Raw genomic sequence first — 24,839 nt, forward strand, 5'->3', positions numbered from 1 at the left:
TTCTCATCGATTTTGCTCACTTTTCTCAAGTCTTCCTTTTATCCCCATGGCTTTTTTCATCAATATCTCTTTTTCTTTTTGTTGTTTCTAATATGACCTTCATTTCTCCTTTATTTCTATGTTTTTTCCATTTCTTTCTTTAGCTCTGCCAGCTCATATTTTATCTCTTCATTTTATTTCTTTCTTGAACTATTTTAGCTCTGTTTAAGCTGCTGATTCACAGATTTTGTTTTTATTAAGTTTTTTAAATTTCTATACAAATCTTTGGTCATAATTTTTTTTCCGTGGTAAACTACTTCTGGTGTATGTTCTTTGGCCTTTTCTTGGCCATCCTCCTCTATTCTTAAGGATATTTTTGAGTAGTTCCTATATTGGTTCCTTTTTATTATTACTAATATTTCAGTGATGATTGATTTTACTAGACCAACTCTTTGTGAAAAGCAGAAAGGACAAGGTTGAACTCTGAGCAGCAAAATTTAATTCAGAGTGTGGACCCCTCAAGGTATAAGATAGCCTAAGTAAAAAACTCACAGTATGAGCTTATTAGCAGAATGATGATGACAGAGGAAAGAGTTATTAAACTTAAATGTATATCAGTAGAAATTTTTCAATCTGAACTACCAAGAAAATGAAGATTTAAAAAAATGAACAGAACCTCAGGGAACTATGGGACAATAACTAAAAGGCTAGCATTCATATCATCTAAGCTCTAAAAAGAAAGGAGAATGAGTGTGGTGCTAAAAAAAAGTAGTTGAAGAAATAATGACTTAAGACTTCCACAATTTGGTGAAAGACCTAAACCTGCAGATTAAAAAGACTTGAATCTAAACAAGATAAACAAAAAGAAGTCCATAGTCAGATACATCATAATCAAACTGTTGAAAACTAAAGACAAAGAAAAATCTTGAAAGCAGAGAGTACAACAACATATTACCTATAAAAGAACACCTATTTGAATGACTGTAGATTTCTTATCAGAAACCATGGAGATAAGAAGGAAGTGTCACAAAATTTTTGTGTTGAAAGAAAAGTCAATATCGAATTTTATATCCAGTGAAAATATTCTTCAGGAATCAGGCAGACTAAGAGAAGTCATTGCCAGCATTACTTCTCTAAAAGAGTTGCTAAAGGAAGTTCTTCAGACAGAGGAGAAATAATAGAAGGAAACTTGGACTATCAAGATGAAAGGAAGAGCAATAGAAATGGTAAATATCTTAGTAAATAAAATAGACCAATCTTCTTTCAAATGCTTTAAAATATGATGATTGAAAGCAAAGATTATATTATTGTTTGATGAGGTTTTCAATGTATGTAGATGCAGTATAAAAGATAACTGCAATATAAAGGGAGGAAGGTAAAGTGACCTATATGGTGATAAGGCTTCTACGTTCTACCTGAAGTGTTAAAATACTGATTCAAAATAGACTGAAAAGTTAAGTATATTGTAATTCCGAGAGCAACCACTTAAAAAACAAAACCCTATACAAAGAGGTAGTAAAAAAATAATAATAAGAAAAAGTAATGGATAAATTAAAATGAAGTAAAAAATGTTCAAATTATGCAAAAGAAGACAGGAAATAGAAACAGAATAACAAACACTAAATGAACAAATAGATAATAAATAAAAAAATAATAAACTTAAATGCAAACATATCAATAACTGCATTAAATGTAAATGGTCTACGCACATCAATAAAAAAAGAAAGTTTCAAAATATGTTCAGCAAAAACTGAGAGAACTACAAGGGGAAAATCTACAATTATATATGGAGGCTTCAACACTCTGTTCTCAATAATCTATACAACTAGTAGAAAATCAGCAAAGATATGGAACTGAACAATACCATGAATAAACTTGATCTAATTAATACTTACATAACATAAATGAGCAGAATACATTCAAGTGCACATGGCACATTCATACAGATAGACCACATCCTGGGTCATAAAACAAACCTTAATATATGTAAAGGAACTGAAATCATAGAGTATATTCTCTGACTATAATGGAATCTAACTAGAAATCAATAACAGAAAAATAACAGAAAACTCTGCAATCCGAAATTGAAAAACACATTTCTAAATAATTCATGGATCTTAAATGAAAAAAGAAAATATTTTTAACCCAACAAAAATAAACCTACATCTCAAAATTAGGGGGATGCAGCTAAATAAGTACTTAGATGCATATTTGTAGTATCGAATGCTGATATTAGAAAAGATGAAAGATCTTAAATGAATGATTTAATCTTCTACCCTTAAAAAAAAACCTAGGAAAAAAAAGCAAAAGAAATCCAAAGCAAGCAGAAGGAAGGGAATAGTAAAGAGCAGAAATCAATGAAATTGAGAACAGAAAAACAATTGAACAAAATCAATGAAACAAAAAGCTGGTCCTTTGAAAAGACCAATAAAATTGTCTGACAAGACTGACAAGGAAAAAGAGAGAAGACACAAGTTATCATTACCAGGAATGAAAGAGAGAATATCACTATAGACTTTGTATACATTCAAAACGGAATGAGAGAATATTGTGAATAGTTATGGACAAAATTTGACAAATTAAATAGACCAATTTTTCAAAAAGCAAAAACTACCAATATCACTCAAGGTGAGACAGCTAACCTGAATAGTCCATAACAATTAAGGAATTTAAACTCATGGTTAAATACCTGTCAAAAAGGAAAGCTCCAGGTTGAGAGTTTTACTGGCAAGTTTTACCAAACATTTAAAGAATAAATACCACAATCTCTTTTAGAAAATAGAAGAGACAAGAACACTTCCCAATTAATTTTATGAGGGCAGTAATACTGTGATACTAACACCAGCTAAAGACTGTACAAGAAAACAACGTATTAATATCCCTTATGACCATATACACAAACATCATAAAAAAAAAACATTAGTAAATCAAATCTAAGGATCTATTGAAAAATACCCTGTAACCAAGTGGAGTTTATCCCGGGAATGCAAAGCTCAGCCAATGTGCAAAAATCAATGTAATCCATTATATCAACAGGCTATTGAAGAAAAGCCATATGATCATATCAAATGATTCATAAAAAGTATTTTAGAAAAGTCAACATCCATTCATGGAAAAAGAAAACTCTCGGCAAACTAAGAAACTTTCTCAACCTGATAAAAGGCATCTACAAAAAAACTTACAGCAAACATCACTGTTAATGATGAGAGGTTGAATATGTTACTCCTAAGATTAGAAACAAGGCAAGGTAATACCCTCTCACCACTCCTATTCAGTTTCATACTGGAAGTCTTAACCAGTACAATAAAGTAAGAAAAAGAAATTAAAGGTATACATATTGAAAAGGAAAAAATAAAACTATTCTTATTTACAAGCAACATGATTGTGTATGGAGAAAATCTGAAGGAATCCACAAAAAAAAATTTCTAGAACTAATAAGAAAGTTTAGCAAAGACATAGGATACAAAGTCAACACAGTATTTTGGTATATTAACAACTGGGCAATCATGTTTTTATATACTAGTGATTTGGAAACTAAAATATTTTAAAATACCATTTACATAGTTCCAAGAAATGAAATATCTAAGTATAAATCTAATAAGTCATGTATAGGATCTGTACACTAAAAACTATGAAAAACTGATGGAAGATATCAAAGACAGAAATAAACGTAGAGACATACTGTCTTCATGAATTGGAGGACTCAATATAGAAGAAATATTAGTTCCCCTAAATTGATCTGTAAGTGTAACACAACTTCAATCCAGATCCCATCGTAATTTTTAGATATAAACAAACTGATTCTAAAATTTATATGGAAAAACAAAGGAACTTGAATAGCTAAAACAATTTTAAAAAGAATAAAATTGGAGGAACCATACTATCAGACTTTAAGACTTACTATGTGGCTACAGTAATAAAAATTGTGCGATATTTTGCAAGGGAATAGACACATTGATTAATAGACATGTAGATCAGTGAAATAGAGAACCCAGAAGTAGATCCAGAGAATTGTGTACAAATGAATTTCAACAAAGGTACAAAAGCAATCCAATATGGGGAAAATAGCCTTTTAACATGGTGCTGGAGCAATTGTACATCTTTGGTGGGGGGGAAGGGGGATCTCAACTTAAATTTCACACCTTATACAAAAATTAACTCAAAATGGAACATAGACTTAAATGCAAAACATAAAACTATAAAACACTTAGGAAAAATTAGGAGAAAACATTTGAGACCTAGGGCTAGGCGGGGAATTCTTAGACTTGACATCAAAAGCATGATCCATAAAAGGAAAAATTGATAAATTGCACCTCATCAAAATTAAAACTTTTTCTATGTGAAAGACCCTGTTAAGAGGATAAAAAGACAAGCTATAGCCTGGGAAAAAGTATTAGCAAACCACAAATATGATGAAGGATTTGTATCTACAATATACAAAGAACTCTCAAAACTCAACAGTAACAAAACAATCAGTTAGAAAATGGGCAAAACACATAAACAGACTTTCACCAAACAAGACATATATGTGAGAAATAAGCACATGAAAAGATGCTCAATGTCACTAACTATTAAGGAAATGCAAAACAAAATCTCAGCGAGATACTACCACACACCTATTAAAATAGCTAAAACAATCAAATACTGACAATACCAAGTGCTGCCAAGGATGTAGAGCGATTGGAACTCTCACATACTGCTGGTAGAAATGCAAAATGGTACAGCCACTCTGGAAGACAATGCGGCTGTTTCTTATAAAGTTAAACATACACTTACTATATGTCCCAACAATCCCACTCCTAAATATTTACCCTAAAGCAAGGGTCAGCAAATTAAGGCAAGCAGGTCAAATCAAGCCAAGGATTTGCTTTCATATGGCCCTCAGGCTAAGAATGCTTTTTACAATGTTAAAGAGGTTTTATTTTTTCTTTTTTTAAGAATGTTTTAGAGACTCTACGTGACTCACAAAGCCTAAGATATTTACTACCTGGACCTTTACAGAAAATGTTTGCCAACCTCTGCCCTAGAGAAATGAAAACTGATGTTCACACAAAAACTTACACATTGACTTTTATATCCCCTCCATTCCTTTTGCCCAAAACTGGAAGCAACCCAAATTTCCTAACACTGGTAAATGGATTAATAAACTAAATATGATACAGCCCTAATAATAAAATTCTACTCAGCAATAAAAAGGAATAAACTATTTTCACACAAAAACTTGGATAAATCTCAAAGGCATTATGTTGAGTGAAAGAAGTCAGTCTCAAAATGTTACATACTGTATGATTCCACTTATATGACATTCTCAAAAATATGAAATTATAGATACAAAAACAAAACAATGGTGTTTGGGGTGAGAGGATATGACTATAAAGAGGCAGCATGAAGAAATTATTGTGGTGATGAAACTATTCAGTATCCTAATTGTGGTGGTGGTTACACAAATCTATATATGGTTTAAAATTCATAGAATTGTATACCAAAGGAAAACTTCTATTTTAATATATGATCATTTAAAAAGGAAAATAATTTAAAAATTCAAAGTGGACAGACATTCGCCAAAAGAAACATAGCTTATTTAAAATTGGCTCATGAAAGAAAATGAAATTTTAAATTGAGCTACCAGCAGTAATAATGGCAAAACAAAGGCAAGAATGCTAGTGCCATTCCAGGTAAAGTTTAGATTGGTTATTAACCTTTGTCATATTGTCAGCCAATACTATAGAATATTGCTTATGCCAGCACAAGGAAATGCTTCGGTGATTAGGTGGTAAATGTCATGGATCTGGGAGTTAATGGAGAATCATTAGACATGCCACGAATAGTATTCTTCTGCAATATCGATGCCTCTGGAATGACAATAATTAAGCCATTTAAAGCTTCATTGAGAATTTGGCACAGGTTAGAGCAGTGGGATACAAATCATTCCCAGAGAGGATAAATAATATTTTCAATTTTCATAACCAATGCCTAAAATGTCACTACAGAACAATAACTGGTTCAGCATTCATGGACAGGCACCATAGGGAGTTGGATTTCTCTGGGGTGATCCTATCATGGGTCTTAAAAGCTCAGGTACTTCTGTTAATGGAGCCCTGTGGTAATGAACACTCTAATACTACCTCCAGATGGTGGCGGTGATCAACAATGCCTCTAATCCCTTTTCATCCAATTCAAGAGTTTCAAGTCAGGTCTTGCAAACCAACATGATATTATCTTTCTTTGCCATCCAAGGACATATCTCTCCACATAGTCTCTCAGAGTCCATTTTTTAAAAGTTTGTGGAAATGTGATCCCTTCTAGATGAGAAAAGCAAGATAAGGAAACACTGATCGTACATCTCAAAGTTCACCATGTGCTCTTTCCAACATACCTGAATCACTACATGTATCAAGAGAAGAAAATAAATGTATTTACTTTGATATCCACCTAACTGAAAGGGAGACTGGGAAATATAGTCTAGTAATGTTCTTAGGAAGAAGAATTAATAGGTTTGATGAATAGTCAGCCAGTTTTTGCCATAAGCAAACTGGTGGTGGTGGAGGATAAATTGGGAAGAAACCACTTGAACAACTTTCTCCGGAGGGTGTTCATTAAGTGATCAATGTCAGCCAAGAATGAGGACTATGAGGCAGAGAAATAAGACTTTGATCTCAGACTTGCTTATTAGTTGAATTTTCCAGGAAGCAGATGCTAAGACAGTTAGGAGTCAAGAAATTTATTGGTAATTTGTACCTGTAAAAGATAGAAGGGGGAGAATGTAGGCTGGGCAGGGCCAATTTCAGACTACAATGAAGATCTGACAGTCTTAGCCAATACAGTGGGAAGCTCCAAAGCAAAGATTGCCCATTACATGAGTTCCATATTACACAGTCATGTCAAGGGCTTAGGACCCCCACCATATTCAGTCATTGCCTACGAGCTACCAAGGAGACACCAATTCAACAACAATACATGAGTGAATTCATTTATGAGAAATCCAGAAACCAGTTAAAAGGCTTCTGTACCTCAGGTAAGCCTGAAACCAGCTACATTGAAGCTGGTAAGAAATTTTGTGGCACCATAGTCTCTCCCCGCAGCACAGTGCCACATGACTGTGAGGAAATTCCCCTCTCCTCGTTTCTCCCTGGGAAAGGAAAGAGAAGACTAGACTATATGTCCAACATTCTGACTTTTCAGAGGAGCTACCTGAGGGACTGGCTTCTGTCTCGTCTGGCTCAGAGGGCTGACAGCACCCAACATACTTTAAATGCCTGGAGTTGCTGAGAATGAAAAAAGAGCTGGGTGGCATGCTGCTGCTCCTTAGGACCAGAGTACAGCAGGCAGAGGTCAATACAGCTTAGCAGCCTCTCTCTCAGGGGGAAAAGGAAGAGTGGAGTATGTGTCCAATGTCCCAGCTTTTCAAGGGGCTGCCCAAGGGACTGGTTTCCATCTCAGAGCATGGATGGGACCTAGCCTACTCTAGATGCCTGGGGACTACTGAGACCAAAAAAGATCAGTGCAGCCTGTTGCTGCCCCAGAGGCTCATGTACAGGAGACAGAGACCAATACAGGTTGGCAGCTTCTCCCTCAGAAGAGAAAAAGAAGAGTAGAAGCATGTATCCAACATTCTGGCTTGTTGAGGGCTGCCCAAGGGGCTGCTTTCTGTCTAGCACAACTTGAGGTACTGACGGGACCTGGTATACTCTGGATGCCTGGGAGCCACTGGAAAAAAAGCAGGTTGGCATGCTGCTGCTTCAGAAGACCCACATACAGTGGACAGACACCAGAGTAAGTGAGAGATTATAAGCTCCTGAACGAAAGAAACAAATAAATCTCTCTAATTAGAAATCAAATGCATAAATCCAGAGAAAACCTATCCACAGAAAAGGTTTGAGAGGCCCCCGTAATCTCCAGCCATGCGGATTGGTGAAGTTCTTTCCCTGTACAAAGCCATTCCATAAATACTGGGAGGGGTGGTTATTTTTTTTTAAATATGCATGCATCCAAATCAGAGCACCTAAATATATGAAGAAAACATTGATAGAACTGAAGGAAGAAATTAACAGCAACATGACAATAGTAGGAGATTCCAATGCCTCACTTTTAGTAATGGATAGAACATCCAGAAAATTATCAAGGAAACAGGATTTGAACAACAGTGTACATCAAATTAACCTAGGGACATATACAGAACATTTTACCCAACATCAGCAGAATACGCATTCTTCTCAAGTGCACAGGGAACATTCTCTAGTATATATGTTAGGTCGACAAAACGAGTCTCAAAAAATTTAAAAAGACTGAAATCATACGAAATATCTTTCCTGACTACAATGGAATGAAACTATAAATCAATAGCAGAAGGAAAACTGGGAAATTCACAGATATGTGGAAATTAAAAAATATACTCCTGAACAATCGATGGGTCAAAGAAGAAATCAAAAGGGAAATCAGAAATATCTTGAGAAAGATGAAAACTAAAGTACAACATACCAAAACTTATAAGATGTAGCAAAAGCAGTACTAAGAAGGAATGTAACAGTTATAAACACCTACATTAAAAAAGATCTCAAATAAACAACCTAACTCTACACCTCAAAGAACCTGAAAAAGAAGAACAAACTAAGCCCAACATTAACAGAAAGAAGGAACTAATAAAGATTAGAGTAAAAGTAGACAAAATAGATAATAGAAAAATGATAGAAAAAATCAGTAAAACTAAGAGTTGGTTTTTTGAAAAGATTAATTTAATTGCAAACCTTTAGCTATACTAAACAAAAAGAAGAGAAGACCCAAGTAAAATAAAAAATTAAAGAGAAAAGATTACAACCAATGCCACAGAAATAAAAAAGGATCATAAGAGACTTCTATAAACAATTACACTAGGAGAAATGGATAAATTCCTGGAACATAGAACCAAATGACACTAAGTCATGAATAGAAAATTTAAACAGACCAATAACGAATAAGGAGATTGAATCATAATCAAAAACCTCCCCAAAAAAGAAAAGCCCAGGACCAGATGGCTTCACTGGTGAATTCTACCAACTATTAAAAGAAGAATTAGTGCCAATCTTTCTTAAACTCTTCAAAAAAATCAGAATGGAGGGAACACTGCTAAACTCATTTTATGAAGCCAAAATTACCCTGATACCAAAGCCAGATAAGAAGAATACTAGAAAAGATATTATAAGCCAATATCCATGATAAACGCAAATGTAGAAATCCTCAACAATATAGTAGCAAACTGAATTCAATAGCAAATTAAAAGGATCATACACCACGATCAAGTAGGATTTATTCCTGGGATGCAAGGATAGTTCAACATATACAAATCAATTAATGTAATACACCATATTAACGAAATGAAGGATAAAAATCATATGATCATATCAATAGAGGCAGAAAAAGCACTTAACAAATTTCAACATCCTTTGATAGTAAAAACTCTCAACAAATTAGGTATAAAAGTAATGTACCTCAACATAATAAAGGCCATATATGACAAGCGCATAGCTCAGTGGTGAAAAACTGCAAACTTTTCTTTAAGATGGGGAACAAGGCAAGGATGCTCAGTCTCACTACTTCTATTTAATGTAGTACTGGAAATTCTAGCCATAGTAAAATTATTTCTGTGTACAGATGACATGATCTTATATGTAGAGAACCCTAAAGATTCCACACAAAAAAACTAAAACTAATAAACGAATTCTGTAAATTTGCAGGATACAAGATCAACGTACAAAATTTAGTCGCGTGTCTATACAATAAGAACAAACGATTTGAAAAAGAAATTAAGAAAAATATTCCATTTACAATAGCATCAAAAGGAATAAAATACACAGGAATAAATTTAATCAAGGAAGTGAAAGATCTGTACACTGAAAACTATAAAACATTGATGAAAGAAATTGAAGAAGACACAAATAAATGAAAAGATATCCTGACTTGAAAGAATTAATATTGTTAAAATGTCCATACTACCCAAAACCATCTATAGAGTCTATGAAATCCCTATCAAAATTAAAACAGCATTTTTTTTTATAGAAACAAAAGTAAGACAGTCTTAAAATTCATATGGAATCACAAGGGACCGCAAATAGCCAAAGTAATCTTGAGAAATAAGAATAAATCTGGAGGCCTCACACTTCCTAATTTTGAAACATTTTGAAACATACAGTAATCAAAATAGTATGGTACTGTCATTAAAAACAGACACATAGATAAATGGAACAGAATCAAGAGCCCAGAAATAAACCCATGCAGATATGGTCAGCTTATCATTAACAAAGGTGCCAAGAAAATACAAAAGAGAAATGATAGTCTCTTCAATAAATGGTGTTGGGAAAACTAGATAGCCACATGAAAAAGAATGAAATTGGACCCTTATACTTAAAAATCAACTCAAAATGAATTAAAAACTTAAACATAAGGCCTGAAATTGTAAAACTCCTAGAAGAAAGCATAGTGGGAAATCTTCATGACAAAAATCACAGGCAACAAAAGCAAAAATAGACTACAAAAAAAAGTAGGATCATATCAAACTAAAAAGCTTCCACACAGTGAAGGAACCAAGGAACAGAGTGAAAAGTCGGCCTATGGAATGGGAGAAAATATTTGCAAACCATGTCTCTGATAAGGGGTTAATATCTAAAATGTGTAAGTAACTCATATAACTCAATAGCAAAAATAAAATCTGATTTTAAAATGGGCAAAGGCTGGACGTGGTTCCATAGTGTAGCCATTAGCACATCTGCTTTACACACAGAAGGTCCTGGGTTCGCGCCCCAGTGGAGCCATGGTCCATGGTCTCCGGCCACGCCACCCTGAACAAACCCGATGTCTAACTCGGAAGCTAAGCAGGGTCGGGCCTGGTTAGTACTTGGATGGGAGACCACCTAGGAAGACCAGGTGCTGTAGGCATAAATAATAAATAATTTAAAAAATGGGCAAAGAACTTGAATAGGCATGTCTCCAAAGAAGACATACAAATGGCCAACAGATATATGAAAAGACGCTCAATACCACTAATCATTAAGGAAATGCAATCAAAACCACAATGAGATATCACTTCACACCTATTAGAATGGCCATTATTAAAAAAAAGAAGAGAACAAGAGTTGGTGAGTATGTGCAGTAATTGAAACACTTGTGCACTGTTGGTGAGAATGTAAAACGATTTAGCTGCTATGAAAAACAGTATGACAGTTCCTCAAAAAATTAAAAATAGAATTACATATGATCCAGTAATCCCACTCTGGGTATTTATCCAAAAGTATTTATATCAGGATCTCAAAGAGATAGCTTCACTCCCATGTGCAGCATTATTCACAATATCCAAGAGGTGGAAACAACCTAATGTCCTTCAACAGATGAATGGATTTTTTTAAAATGGTATATAGATACAAAGGAATATTATTCAACCATAAAAAAAGAAGGAAATACTGTCACATGGTACAACATGGATGAACCTTGAAGACATTATGCCAAGGAAATAAGCAAGTCACAGAAGGAAAAATACTACTTATATTCCACTTATATGAAGTACCTAAAGTAGTTGAACATATTGAAGCAGCAAGTAGGTTGGTGATTGTTATGGGCTGGGGGAGAGGGAGGTGGGGAATTGCTGTTCAATGGGTATAAAATTTCAGTCATGAAAGATGAAAAAGTTCTAGAGATCTGCTGTACAACGCACTTATAGTTAACAATACTGTACTTTACACTTAAAATTTTAAGAGGGTAAATCTCATGTTACGTGCCTTTTTACCACAGTAAAAAAAAAAAAAAAAAAAAGCCAAGGCAGAGCCGGAAGACATTAATAGTAAATGCTATCAGTTAAGTGCATTCCATACAGCTGAATGGTAAATTCCTTTTTGAACATCAAAGCAGCATACCTCCATGGCTACTATACTTTCCTTGTCCTGCTCAACATTTTTAGTAGCAGTGACTGAGATAAAGTCATAGAATGATAGATACTGGCATACCTGCACGCAGCTGACTCATAATGTGAAGATAGCCCTTACGATAGGCAACTAAATTGAGTTTGAAAGCTCTCTTGATCTCTTAAACAGAACTGGACTGAATCCAACAAGATGAAATTCTACAAGGCTTTAGATTAATGATAACCAATTATATAAGTAGTAATGCTGAAAATATTTTTTCATTCATGTGCAAGGAAGGATCTGAAAGTTTTATATGACTACAAGACCAAAAACGATGCAAGAATGTGTGCTATGGCTACTTAAAAAACAAAAACAAAAAAAACAAAAAACAAAACAAACAAACAAAAAAAAACAGAAAAGACTGTGGCCACATTAATAAAATATAGTGTCTAGAACAAGGGAGGTGATATCCCATCTAAAGTAGGTATTCTCTTCTGAACATCAATATTTAAGAAGGGCACTCACAAATTAGACAATGCTCAGAGAAAGATGACCAAGCTTTTGGAATGTAAAGGAACCATGTAATATTAAGAACAGATGAAGGAATAGTGTCCATTCGTTTTAAGATATCTTAGCATTCTGTAGCTCTTTTGCGAGGACTTTATATAACACTGTAAAATAAATAAGTTTTAGTTGTACAGATGTGTTCCAATTTCTTTAACTTTTAATTTTAAGATAATTACATATTCACAAGAAGTTGTAAAGATAGTACAGAGAGGTCCCATGAGCACTTTACTCAGTTTTCCTCAATGATTACATCTGACATAATGATAGCACAATATCAAAACCAAGAAATAGACATTGGTACAATGTACATGAATTTTGTTACATGTGTAGATTTGTGTAACCACCATCATGGGTTTTATTGGTTTTTTCAAAGAACCAGCTTTTTTGTTTCATTGATTTCCTGTATTACTTTTGTTTTCAATTTAATTAATTTCTGCCCTTATCTTTATTATTCTATTTCTTCTACTTGCTTTGGGTTTATCTTGTTCTTTTTTTTTCTAGGCTCTTGAGGTGAATGCTTAGAGTTCTGATTTGAGACTTTGTCTTTTCTGATGTAAGCACTTGGTACTATAAATTTCTCTCTTAGCACTGCTTTAGCTGTGTCCCATAATTTTGATAGAGTGTGTTTTAATCTTCGTTTTCATTCAATTCAATGAAATTTTTAAAATGTCACTTGAGACTTCCTCTTTGACACAAAGATTATTTGGAAGTGTTTTGTTTAGTTTCCAAGTATTTGAAGATTTCTCTGTTATCTTTCTGAAATTGAGTTCTAGTTTAATCATGTTGTGGTCAAAGAACACGCTATATGATTTCAATTCTTCTAAATTTGTTGAGGTTTGTTTTATGGCCCAGGATATGTTCTAGCTTGGTACATGTTCCATGGGCACTTGGCAAGAATGCGTATTCTCCTTTTATCAGGTGGAATGGTCTATACATGTTGATTAGATTATGTTATTTGATGGTGGTGTTACGTTCTTCAATATCCTTGATGATTTTCTGTTTCTTGTTCATTAATTTTTGAGAGAGGATTGTTGAAGTCTCCAACTATAATTGTGTATTTGTCTTTTTCTCCTTTCAGTTCTATCAGTTTTTGATTCACATATTTAGCTGCATATAGACTTAGGGATACTCTCTTCTTGGTATATTGACCCTTTAATTATGATGTGATATCACTCTCTGTCCCTGGTAATTTTCTTTTCTCTGCAGTCTACTTTATATGATATTAATATAGCCACTCATACTTTCTTTTGATTAATGTTTGAATTAGATAGCTTTCCTCTCTTGAATTATATAGCTTTTCAATCCACCCATATCATATTTGAAGTGAATTTTTTATAAACAATATATATTTGAGGCGTTTTTTATCCATTCTGCCAACTCTGTCTTGTAACTGGTATATTTACGCCATTTAAATTTAATGTAATTGTCGATATGTAAAAGCATAAGTCTGCCTTTTTACTTTTTGATTTGTTTATTCTCTGCTTTTCATTTCTCTGTTTTCTTTTTCTTGCCTTCATCTGGGTTACTAGAATATTTTTTAGAATTGCACTTTGATTTATCTATAGTGTTTTGATTATATCTCCTTGTATAGTTTTAATTGAGTCTTCTAGATCATAAATATATGCACAGTCTATCAGTGTCATCATTTTTCTAGTGTGAGTGAAGTGTAGAAACCTTATTTCCTTTTATGTCCCTTTACTTTCTGCAATTTATAAGATAATTGTCTTAAATGTTTCCTTTATATACATTTAGAACCATATAAGGCAATGTCATAAATTTTGCTTCAAATATCAAACATAATTTATAAAACTCTAAAGGAGAAGGAAAATCTATTGTATTTACTCATATTTTTGCTCTTTCCTTTGTTCTTTCTTCCTTCTTGATATTCCAAGATTCTTTTATCATTTGTTTTGTGTTTAGGGAACTTTTTCATTTTTTCCAATAAACTTTGTAATTTATTTTATTTTGTTTATTTTTTAACTTTTTAAAAATTAAGTTTATTGGGATAACATCGGTTAATACAAATATATAATTTTCAGTTGTGCATTATAAGAGGGAACTTTACTTTTAGCCATTATTTAGGGTTCATCTGCTTGTGACACATTCTCTTGGTTTTCCTTCATCTGAGATCATCTTGTTTTCCCCCTTTACTGCTAAAGTATATCTTCATTGCATATAGCATGCAGAGTTGACAATTCTTTTCCTTCAGCCTTGAAAATGCTGTGCCACTTCTTTCTGGCCTCCATGGTTTCTGATGAAAAATCCACCGTAATTCTAATGGTTTTTCCCCTATAGATAATATGTCATTTTTCTTTATCTGCTTTCGATAATTTTTTTTTTTGTCTTTAATTTTCAGAAGTTTGACGTGTCTTGGTGTGGATTTCTTGAGATGTATCCTAATTGAAATTCAGTCAGCTTTTAAATCTATAGGTCTTTTGCCCAACTGGGGAAATTTTTAATCATTCTTTCTTTGAATACTCTTTCCTTCTTTTGGGGGGATTCTGATGACAAGAGTTAGCTATTTTGTCATAGTCCTATGTGTCCAAGGGGCTCTATTTTTTTTCAGTCCGTTTCCTCTCTGTTGTTCCAATTGTGTAATTTCTATTTCATATCTTCAAGGTCATGATTCTTTCCAATTTGCTGTGAAAAACCATTCATTGTGTTTTTTTTATTTCAGTTCTAAAAATTCGATTGTGTTATTCTTTATATCTTGTATTTATTTGCTCAGACTTCTGTTTCTTTGATGAGACTCTTTTTTCACTTGTTTCAAGCATGTTCATAATTACTTACTGAAGCATTTTGATGACGACTGCTTTAAAATCCTTGTCAGATAATTCTAATATTTTTGTCACCTCAGTGGTAGCATCTATTGATTGTATTTTTCAAATTAAGATCTTCATAGATCTTGGCATGGGTGATTATTCTATTGAAGCCTATGTTGTGAGACTTAGGATTTTATTAAAATTGTGTGTTCTAACAGGCCTCCTCTGCCACCAGTCTTGTCAGAGATAGGGTATATCACCTCATTACTGTTGGGTAGGCCTAAATGCCCACATTCTCTACTTAGCCTACATTGACACTGGGGAAGTGGTGAGGAAGAACCCCTTGTTACTTCTGGGTAGGTATGAGAATTGAGACTCCCCATTAGACCTCTACTAATATGATTCTGGCTGGGAGATGGAGGGGGACCTCGTTACTACTCCCCATTTTGCCTCTGTTGACACCAGTACAAGGTGGCCTTACCGCTAAGCAATGTTTAAAGTCCTGACTCTCCAGCAGGCCTCCTCTGATACCACCTCAGCAAGGAGGGGAATGGGCTTTTCATTACTGGTAGGTAGAGGTGTAGGTCCAGGATTCCCCAAATGATCTCCATTGACACCAGAGAGGGGGGCCTTGTTACCACCCACTAAGGATGCAAGTCCTGGCTCCCCACTTGACCTTCTCTGACACGCCCCCAGTGGAAACTTGGAGCCCCCTACTTATAACCTGGTGAAGGGTAGCATTTCTGGATTACCAGCTTCTCTAGTATCCAGAAGGATAGATGAAGCAAAAATAAAAATAAAATCCGGGGAATTCATTGCCAAATCATTCCCCAAGTCCCAGGTCCCTAGACAGTCTGCCTTCCCTCCACCTTTCAGAATCTTTTTATGTTTTATATATAACATCCAGGGGTATTAGCTATACTTAGCGGGAATGAAAAGGAAAAGTACTTCTACTCTTATCTTTCCAGAAGCAGAAGTCAAAATAAATACATTTTTATGTATTTTGTTTCACTTTCTAGACAATGAGCTTCATGTTAGCAAGGATCACTTCTGCCTTGTTCATTGAGGTATGCTCAACTCTTAACACGGTGCATGGCACATAATTGATGATCTATAAATATTTGAAAGTAGAATAAATATTTAATCAGAAAAGACAAAACTTTGAGGAAACCTAAGAGTTTCCTTCATATATCCATGAAGTTGTTTCATCAAGGGTTCAGTTTGTTTTGTGGCATTTATTACCAGGAATAGAGATAGAACCAGGGGTAGAAAGTACAGAGTAACAGGTTTTGGTTAATAGAAGGATCTATTTTCTAACAATTAGACCTTTCTAACAATTCAATGAGGTAGTGAGTTTCTAGCCACTGGGAATATTCAAGCAGAAGTTGGGTGACAAATCACTCTCCAAGGTCACACTGGTGGAGATTCTTCTACCATGTGGAAGTTTAGATGAGTTAACCTCTATGCCAGTGCTTTCCAAATATTCGTGTGCCTAATACTCACCTTGGGCTCTTGTTAAAATGTGAATTCTGATTCAGTAGGTCTGAGACGGCACCTAAGATTCAGCATCCCTAACAAGCTTCTAGGTGATGCTGATGCTGCTGGTTCACAGACCACACTCTGAGGAACAAGTTTCTCTGCCTCTCCTCAATGACCATTCGAATCAAACAAATTAAATAACTGGTTTTCTGTAAAAAAGAAATATTAACATCTGAACTCAGGCCATAGATGTCTGTCCCTCTAGTTGGCTGAGACATGAAAGAAAACATGGATACCCTGAAATGCAGCATTCTTACCACCAGAAAACGTGCCTCATGCACTTCTCAATTTATGTCTTAATTCTATAGTTTGGGCACCAAGGCCTTTCCTAAACCGTGTTCCCCAAGATGCCAGCCTCCTGCAAGTTAACAAGGCCTCTTGAAGAAAAGGGATTCTAAGGTCAATTGAATTTGGGAAGCCTTTAGCCTGCACTTCTGGAAATTTACAAAGCCCATTAATTTCCTAAAGACTACAGGAGTACTGAAGTGAAGAAATCGGCATAATTTTGTTTAGCCTAAGCATATTTGACCCCCAAATCTCATAACACCTATTAATACCTCAAAGGCCAGCAGAGCACATCTGACCCAGGTAGGAAATGCTATTCACAGTGAACTTTGGTATTTTTTACTCTCATAATATATTATAGAAAGTATATTATTATGCTAGTGTTTAAAGCAGGTATGCCTTCTCAGGAAAACAATTAAATCCTTAGCCTTGAATATGAAACCTCTTGTCTTAGTTTGGACTCTCCAAAAGCAGACCCCATGACAAGGATTTGAATACAAATTGTGGAAGTAGGGGGAGATGGTCTCAGGAAGCATTGGGAGGGGAGTGGGAAAGTGAAATTGGGAAAAGAAGGAAGCCAAAAGTGTGAGTTATTAAGCGGGTTACAGTTATGGGCAACTGAAACTCAATCCCACTGGGGAATACACCTTACGGTTGTCTAGTCACCCCCTCACAATGAAGAAAAGAAGCTAAGGTATTTATCCTAAACTCCTGTGCTACTCCCAGGGGTGTTAACTCTCTGGCATTTCCTGCCTGCCCTACCCTGCCCACAACTGAGAGAAAGCACACAGGCTGACTCACAGGTGCTTACCAGAGGGAGCCTTAGATTTATATTGAAAAAGTAAGTGCCAAGGTGCTATGAGTGGGGCACTGACAGTGTCTGCCACATCCCTGAATTCTAAACTCTAGAGTCTTCTTGGCTCTAGTGTAGTTAAATATACAACCCCATTAGTAAAATATTTTTGAAGATACTGAAACAAGCTATATATATTAGATCCAAGAAGCCACCTAAATGACCAGATTCACTGCAGTAAAATGGAACAGGCTGAGGGTACTGACACCTCAAACTGCCCCATCACTCCCTGGAATGGCACAAATGCTAGTGGGACAGACTCAGGTGCAGGGATGTGGGGCACAGACCCAGCTTCTAGGATGAGAGTAGTCCAATATAACAGACAGCCCATGGCATCTGACAGCTATGGCAAAGCACGGCTGACAGTGTGATCTAGGCAGCATTAGGATGGCCAAAAAATGGCTAAACAAAATGTCGCTAAAGGTCCTCAGAGCACATCATGGGAATCCAGGCATAGGTAATGCTTAGAGAGCCAAGAGGACAGACAGGCAGTGGGTGACAGAGTCATCTGTCTCCATTAGTAGGGGTCAATCACTGGGAAGGGTTTGGGCATGATTCTGGATTCTGTGAGGGAGCCTACCAAGACTAAGTCAAGGCCCCCAACCTTAGGAACCAGACAGGTGCCCAAGGCAGAGCCTTAAATACAAAAAAACAAACCCAAGATCAGGAGAGGATCAAAAGTAGAACTGCAGCTTCAAGTTAGAGAGACAAAAAGCCCAAGGTCAACAGCAAGGATGCTCTTTTTCTGGATCCCAGCATATGGAGCTAGGGCTCCTGAGATAGTCCAACCTAAGGCCAGAATTCGTCCTGGAGTTTAGGCAAGGCTGAACCAACAGATGAACATGAAGGAGCAGGGAATGAAGTTCTCTGAGACCAGGAGTCAGGCAAGGCCTGGCCCCATACTGTGACATCTGCAGTCAGGTGGTCAGGGGTTCTTACCAAAACCCACCCACCCATCCAACCCAATGCCTTCTTCATGGTCTTGCACATCCCTTCCTCTCCCTAAGACTTTGGAGCACAAAAAATGGCAGTCGGGATCCTGCCTACTGGTCTAGAAAGGCGGCTGACTTCTGGGATGGAAAATCATTGGAGCCAGTTGTTCTTGTGACAACATCCAGAGCTTCTGTCCTCTATAATTCACAGAATTTTCAGGCAATTTAAAAGGGCTCAATTTTTTAATATTTAAAATCATCTCTTCTCAAATTCCTCTGTTTGCCCCTTCTCCCCGCTTTCCCTTCAGATGACAATGTACGTGTCTATTTTGGTCAGTTTCCTGTTAACTGTGCTTCCTTTCCTCTTTCAATTCTTTTTATTCATCTTTTCCTTTCTGCTCATTTATTTGCTGTTTTTTTTTTTTTTACCCTGAATTTGACCCCGGCAGGCTGTCCCCAGGCCCCTACCACCACCCACAACAAGATTTGGATCTTTTCATTTATATTGACCACGGTGCCAGTAATTTCTTCCTTGTAGCACTTTCCTTACCCTTGTTTTCTTTGTGTTTTGTTTTGTTTTTAATCCTTCATTACTCAGCTTTCTATGGCAAAAGTTCAAGACAAAACTGCATATTTTTCTAAGATTTGTCTCTCTTTTAATTCTTCTGTCCTTTCTCCTCTTTGCCCTGGCTTCCTGAAAGTCTGCCTCAGGGATCCATTTTATATCTTTGTTTATACCAATAGCAAGTACTCCTTTACTGTTTTGAATAACTGGTGTTTTTCAGCTAATGGAAAACTTGTTTCTCCTTTGAAAGCACTTGTTTTCCATATAAAAACACTGTATCAAAAGAAGCAGATAAACCTCTCTGATACTCATATTGAAATATTTCTGCATTCTCATCTCAGAATTCCAAATATGTGGCATCACCCGTATTTGGAGTCAGACTTCTGACAAGATGCCCTCAATCACCCACAGCTCCTTTATGAGTTTTTCCATCAAATATGACTTCAGTTATTCAGATGTGCCAGATGATTAGACTTGCCAGCAGCCTCCTAAATACTCAGCAGAGGAAACCTGATATGGTTGGGAGAGGCTGCTTAGGGGAGATTACTTTGCAGTGGTAAAAGTCAGAGGCCTAATGTCTGCAGAATTTTGTTCACTTCTCAGAAGTCCTTTGACTGTGCAATGTGGGGAAGTCACTCTAAATCCCTTTGTCTCTTTCCAACTGCAATACCCCATTACAGAAGTTCTATGAGAAAAAATATAAAATATTAACAAAATGCTTTCAACTTCTTGTATATTTCACCACATTGAATCTAGCAAACTACTGTTCCTCATTTTAGTCAGTCACTCTGGAGCACGGAACTGTTAGCAGTGGTAAGGCTAGCCAGAGGGCAGCCTAAGGGAGAGGGATACCCCTCCTTTTTGACCTGCTTGGAAAGGGGCAGGAACAGGATTGGGGCTCCTACAAACCCCTCCCTCACAGGCATCATGTATTTCTCTAGTCTTCTATTATTTTGTACATCCGAGAGTTCATATTTTTTTCACAGACTATATATTCCTTATTGCTCAGGTTAATAAGGGGCCGATAGATTAGAACAATGATGGAGAGGCAGCATAACATGTTGGTTAAGAATATACATTTGGGAGCCAGATGCCCTGGGTTTGATAGCTGGCTCTGCAATATGATAGTTTTGTGACCTCGGGCAAGTTATTTAACTTCTCTGTGCCTTGGTTTCCTCATCTGCGAATTTAAAATAATGTTATAAAGATTAAGCAAGTTAATATTTGCAAAGGGACTGCTTGGAACAGTGCCTGGCACATAGTGAGAATGTTAAAGAAAAACGTCCCAATTCTAATGTTTCTTATGTTACAAAATCTTTCTTGAAAATAATTGAATAAGATGTGACAAAAGACTCTTTGGAAATACAGCCTCAGATAGCAATGTGGAAAATAAAATGTAAACATAACAAAAAAAATTATTTAGAGAGTGTTAGGTAAACCATCAAAAATGACCCTGCTGGCAAGATTTCACACTATGAAACAATAACTCACTGATGGCTGTGTTGTTTATAACTGAAAGGAGGGAAGGACTAGGTGGAGGGAGGTAAAGGTAGAGGGAAAAAAAAAAAGAAGAAAGTTCTCTGAGTCTTTCATTTTTTACAAATATAGATCCAAGATCCAAGAGAGTTACTACAGAAATTTAGAAAGTGTGACATTGTATTTTCCCAATATGGCTGCATCAATATATGTATCCCATCCTACATGCTCTTCTTTCAATGTGACATTGATATCACTCCCACCAAGGAGCGGAGTCTGTATTCCCTCCCCTGGAATCTGAATGGAGGTGATCTGACCAATGGACTATGGTGGAAATGATGCTAATGTGACTTCCAAGCCTAGATCATAAAAAGGGACACAACTTGCACTATGTGCACGCTCTCTCACTATCTGGATACTTGCTCTTGGAATTCAGCCATTGTGCTACGTGGGCCATATGAGGAGGTGACGTGTAGTTGTTCTGGCTGACAGCCATCATCAGCCACTAGATATGTGAGTGAGTGGGCCTTTCAGATGCTTCTAGCTCCCAGTTATTGATTCTTCTCAACTAAAGCCCAGACATTGTGGAGCAGAGACAAGGTGTCTCTGCTGTCTCCTGTATGAATCATTAACCCATAGAAAACGTAAGAGAAAATAAATGATTATTGTTATTTTAAGCCACCAAGTTTTAGAACAATTTGTTATGAAGGAATAAAACAATGCAGGAAGGCTATAAGAAAGTAAAAAAGTATGACTTCTAGAAAAGAAGAACATCAGAATTTTCCCATGAGAAATCCTATCTGAGCCTTTGGCATTCATACCACTTTATATTTAAGTCCTTCCCCCTTCAGCAAGCAAACTCATTGCTCTAAAATCTTGTCAAATGAACAAAGCTTGATCCAAGTCAAATTGGGAATCTCTGAACAGGTGGCATACTTGGGAGTCTTGAAAGCCCCTCACAGAGATCCAAGGCTCAGTTACCCAGGCTGCCACCAAGGACTGTATGAAGGAAGAGCTAAAGATTTTCAACTTGAGAGTAATTATGAAGTGACCTAGAGTCAGGAGCCTATCAGAAGCACAACGAACAATGTTCCGAACTTATTTTCTGTTCTGTTGGCTACAAGTGCATACAATAAATGTAAGAAATATAATAAAAGTAACTAAAACACCAGTCTGCCTTCATTGTTTCCTAATTAAATATACAGGTAATCCTTATTTCATTTGACACAAATTAAAAAGCAAAAATAAAGAAAAAACTAACATAATCCCACCACCCAGAGATATATCACCACTAATAATATCTTGTTGTATTTAAACAAATATTGTGTAGATATTCACCTAGATATATATGAGAGTGAACATATGAAACATTCAGTTCTGTATCTCACTTTTCTCACTTAATAATCTATCTGTGCATTTTTCCATGTCAAGAAACATAGTTCTACTTTACTATTTTAACGGTCATATAGTAACCCATTGATTGAATATACCATAATTAATTTAGTCAATTTCTTATTATTGGGAATTTTGTCATTTCTGTTTGGTTTCTTTTTAAATAAATATTGTATATATTTAAGATGTACAACATGATGTTTTGATATACATATACACAGTTAAATGATTACTACAGCCAAAGCTAATTAACATATCCATCTCCTCATATAATTTCCATGTGTGTGTGCGTGTGTGTATGTGTGTGGTAATAGCACTTGAAATCTACTCTTTTAGCAAATTTCCAGTATACAATACAGTACTATTAACTGTAGTCATGCTGTGCATTACTTCTCTAGAACTTACTCATCCTACATAAATGCGACTTTGTCCTCTTTAACCAATATCTCCCCATTTCCCTCACTTCCTCCCCAGTAACTACCATTCTACTCTCTGCTTCTATGAATTCAACTTTAGATTCCACATATATATATAAGTAACATCATGAGTATTTTTCTTTCTGTCTGACTAATTTCACTTAGCATGATGTCTTTCAGGTTCATTCTTGTCACAAATGACAGGCTTTCCTTTTTTAAGGCTGAATGATATTCATATACATTTATATGTATGACATTTTCTTTATCCATTCATTCATTAATGGACACGTAGCTTGTTTCCATATCTTGACTATTATGAATAATGCTGCAATGAACATTAGAATGCAGCTCTTTCTATGAGATACTGACTTCATTTCCTTTGGATAAATACCCAGTAGTGGGATTACTTGATTGTATGGTAATTCTCTTTTTAATTTTTTGAGGCACCTCCATACTATTTGCCATAGTGTCTGTACCACTTTACATTTTCACCAATAGTGCATGAGGATTCCCTTTTCTCTACCTCCTCTAAAACACTTGTTATCTCTTGTCTTTTTGATAGTCGCCATTCTAACAGGTGTGAGGTGGTATTTCACTGTGGTTTTGATTTGCATTTTCCTGATGATCAGTAATGTTGAGCACCTTTTCATGTACCTGTTGGCCATTCGTATGTCTTCTTTGAAAAAATGTCTATTCAGGTCCTTTACCCATTTATAATCAGGTTTTGTTTTGTTTTGTTTTTTTATTGTTGCTGTTTTGTTTATTTGTTTGTTTTGTTTTGTTTGCTATTGAGTTGTATGAGTTCCTTATAGTTTTGGGGTTGTTTTTTGACCATATGTAGTTATTCAGGAATTACCTGTTTCTCTTCTTTGACTTTTTTATTACTACATATATACTTTTTAATTGATTTGTATGAACTATTTATGTTGTAAGGATATAAACCCATCATAGATATTGTAATTACTTTTGTTAAATGCTCATTCGTCTTTTAATATTATTATTGATGGTGTTTTTTTTTTTTAAGTTATCCGAGTTTTCTAAATAGAAAATACCTTCAAACCTAATGATAATTGTTTAAAAGTGTCTGGCATCAACATAAACCGTATATGCTGAAAGATCTGGGGAAAGGTTGCCCTGAGTAATCCTTTTTATACTTTTTTGTACTTTCTAGATTTACTGAAATGAATAACTAACTTTATAATTTTAAAAAATATTCCAAAGAATTTGTTTTCCTTTTTTTTAAGTGTACAGAAATGTGTGTGGTCTATGCGAGTAAAATGCTAGAACCAAGAAACGGGTTGCAGGGAAGAGAGATGAAGGGTGAAGTTGAAAATGAAAATGGGGACCAGACCAACAAGAACTTTGGATTCCATGGCTGGGTTGCAGCCTGTAGTTGAAGGCTTTTAGACATGAAAGTGTTTCGATAAGATCTGTATTTCAAAAGGAGAGCTCTGGTTACAAGGAAGAGATAAAGTAGATTTTGGAATTAAGACGCCATTGGTGATGGTATCGGTGGTTTATTGCTGCATTAATGCTGTGTAGCAAAGAACCACAGAACCTCAGTGATATAAAACAGTGCTGATTGCTCACATCTCGGGTCAGCTGGAGGCCAGTTAGGCAATCTGCTGGTCTGGACAAGGCTCATCCACACATCTCAGTGTGGTTACCTATTGGCTGGTCTGGACTGGCCTTGGCTTGTCCGGACTGCATTCACAGATGTTAGTATAGCTAACAGGCTTGGAAGATAGGAATGGTATCTCTCTTCAGAGCAAAGGGTAAGCATCCTTACCTTCTATTATAAAAGATTGAAGTTCCCTAATCTTAGAGTTTTTCTCCTGTAATGTAATCTACTGTGTGTGCAGGCATCCATCTGGGCCCATCCACATCACCCTCATCAGACTTGGGGTCAAAGAGAACTGATACGAATACTACTCATGCTCGTGCTGCTTGCTGGACCATGAGTAATAAAATTCTTTGCCTTCGACCCAAAAGTCACATGTCTCCTGCCAGCACCCAGGAAACTGTGGCAAATTAATGGGATAAAAATCTCAGATACTTCACAGTTTTTAATTTTTTTTCAGTTTTATTGAGATATAATTGACATACGGCGCTGTGTAAGTTTAAGGTGTGCATCATAATGACTTGATGAACATATATTGCAAAATAATTACCACAATAAGTTTAATTAATATCTGTCACTTCATAT

The 24,839-nt window shown here is 35.7% G+C and overlaps 1 pseudogene; it reads left to right on the forward strand.

The window, feature by feature from the left end:
* The first annotated feature begins 10,772 nt into the window (after nt 1-10,772).
* LOC111731856 lies at nt 10,773-10,887 on the forward strand (annotated as a pseudogene).
* Nucleotides 10,888-24,839: the final 13,952 nt, after the last annotated feature.

Source organism: Pteropus vampyrus, unplaced genomic scaffold, assembly GCF_000151845.1.
Source record: "Pteropus vampyrus isolate Shadow unplaced genomic scaffold, Pvam_2.0 Scaffold404, whole genome shotgun sequence".
Classification (NCBI taxonomy): domain Eukaryota; kingdom Metazoa; phylum Chordata; class Mammalia; order Chiroptera; family Pteropodidae; genus Pteropus; species Pteropus vampyrus.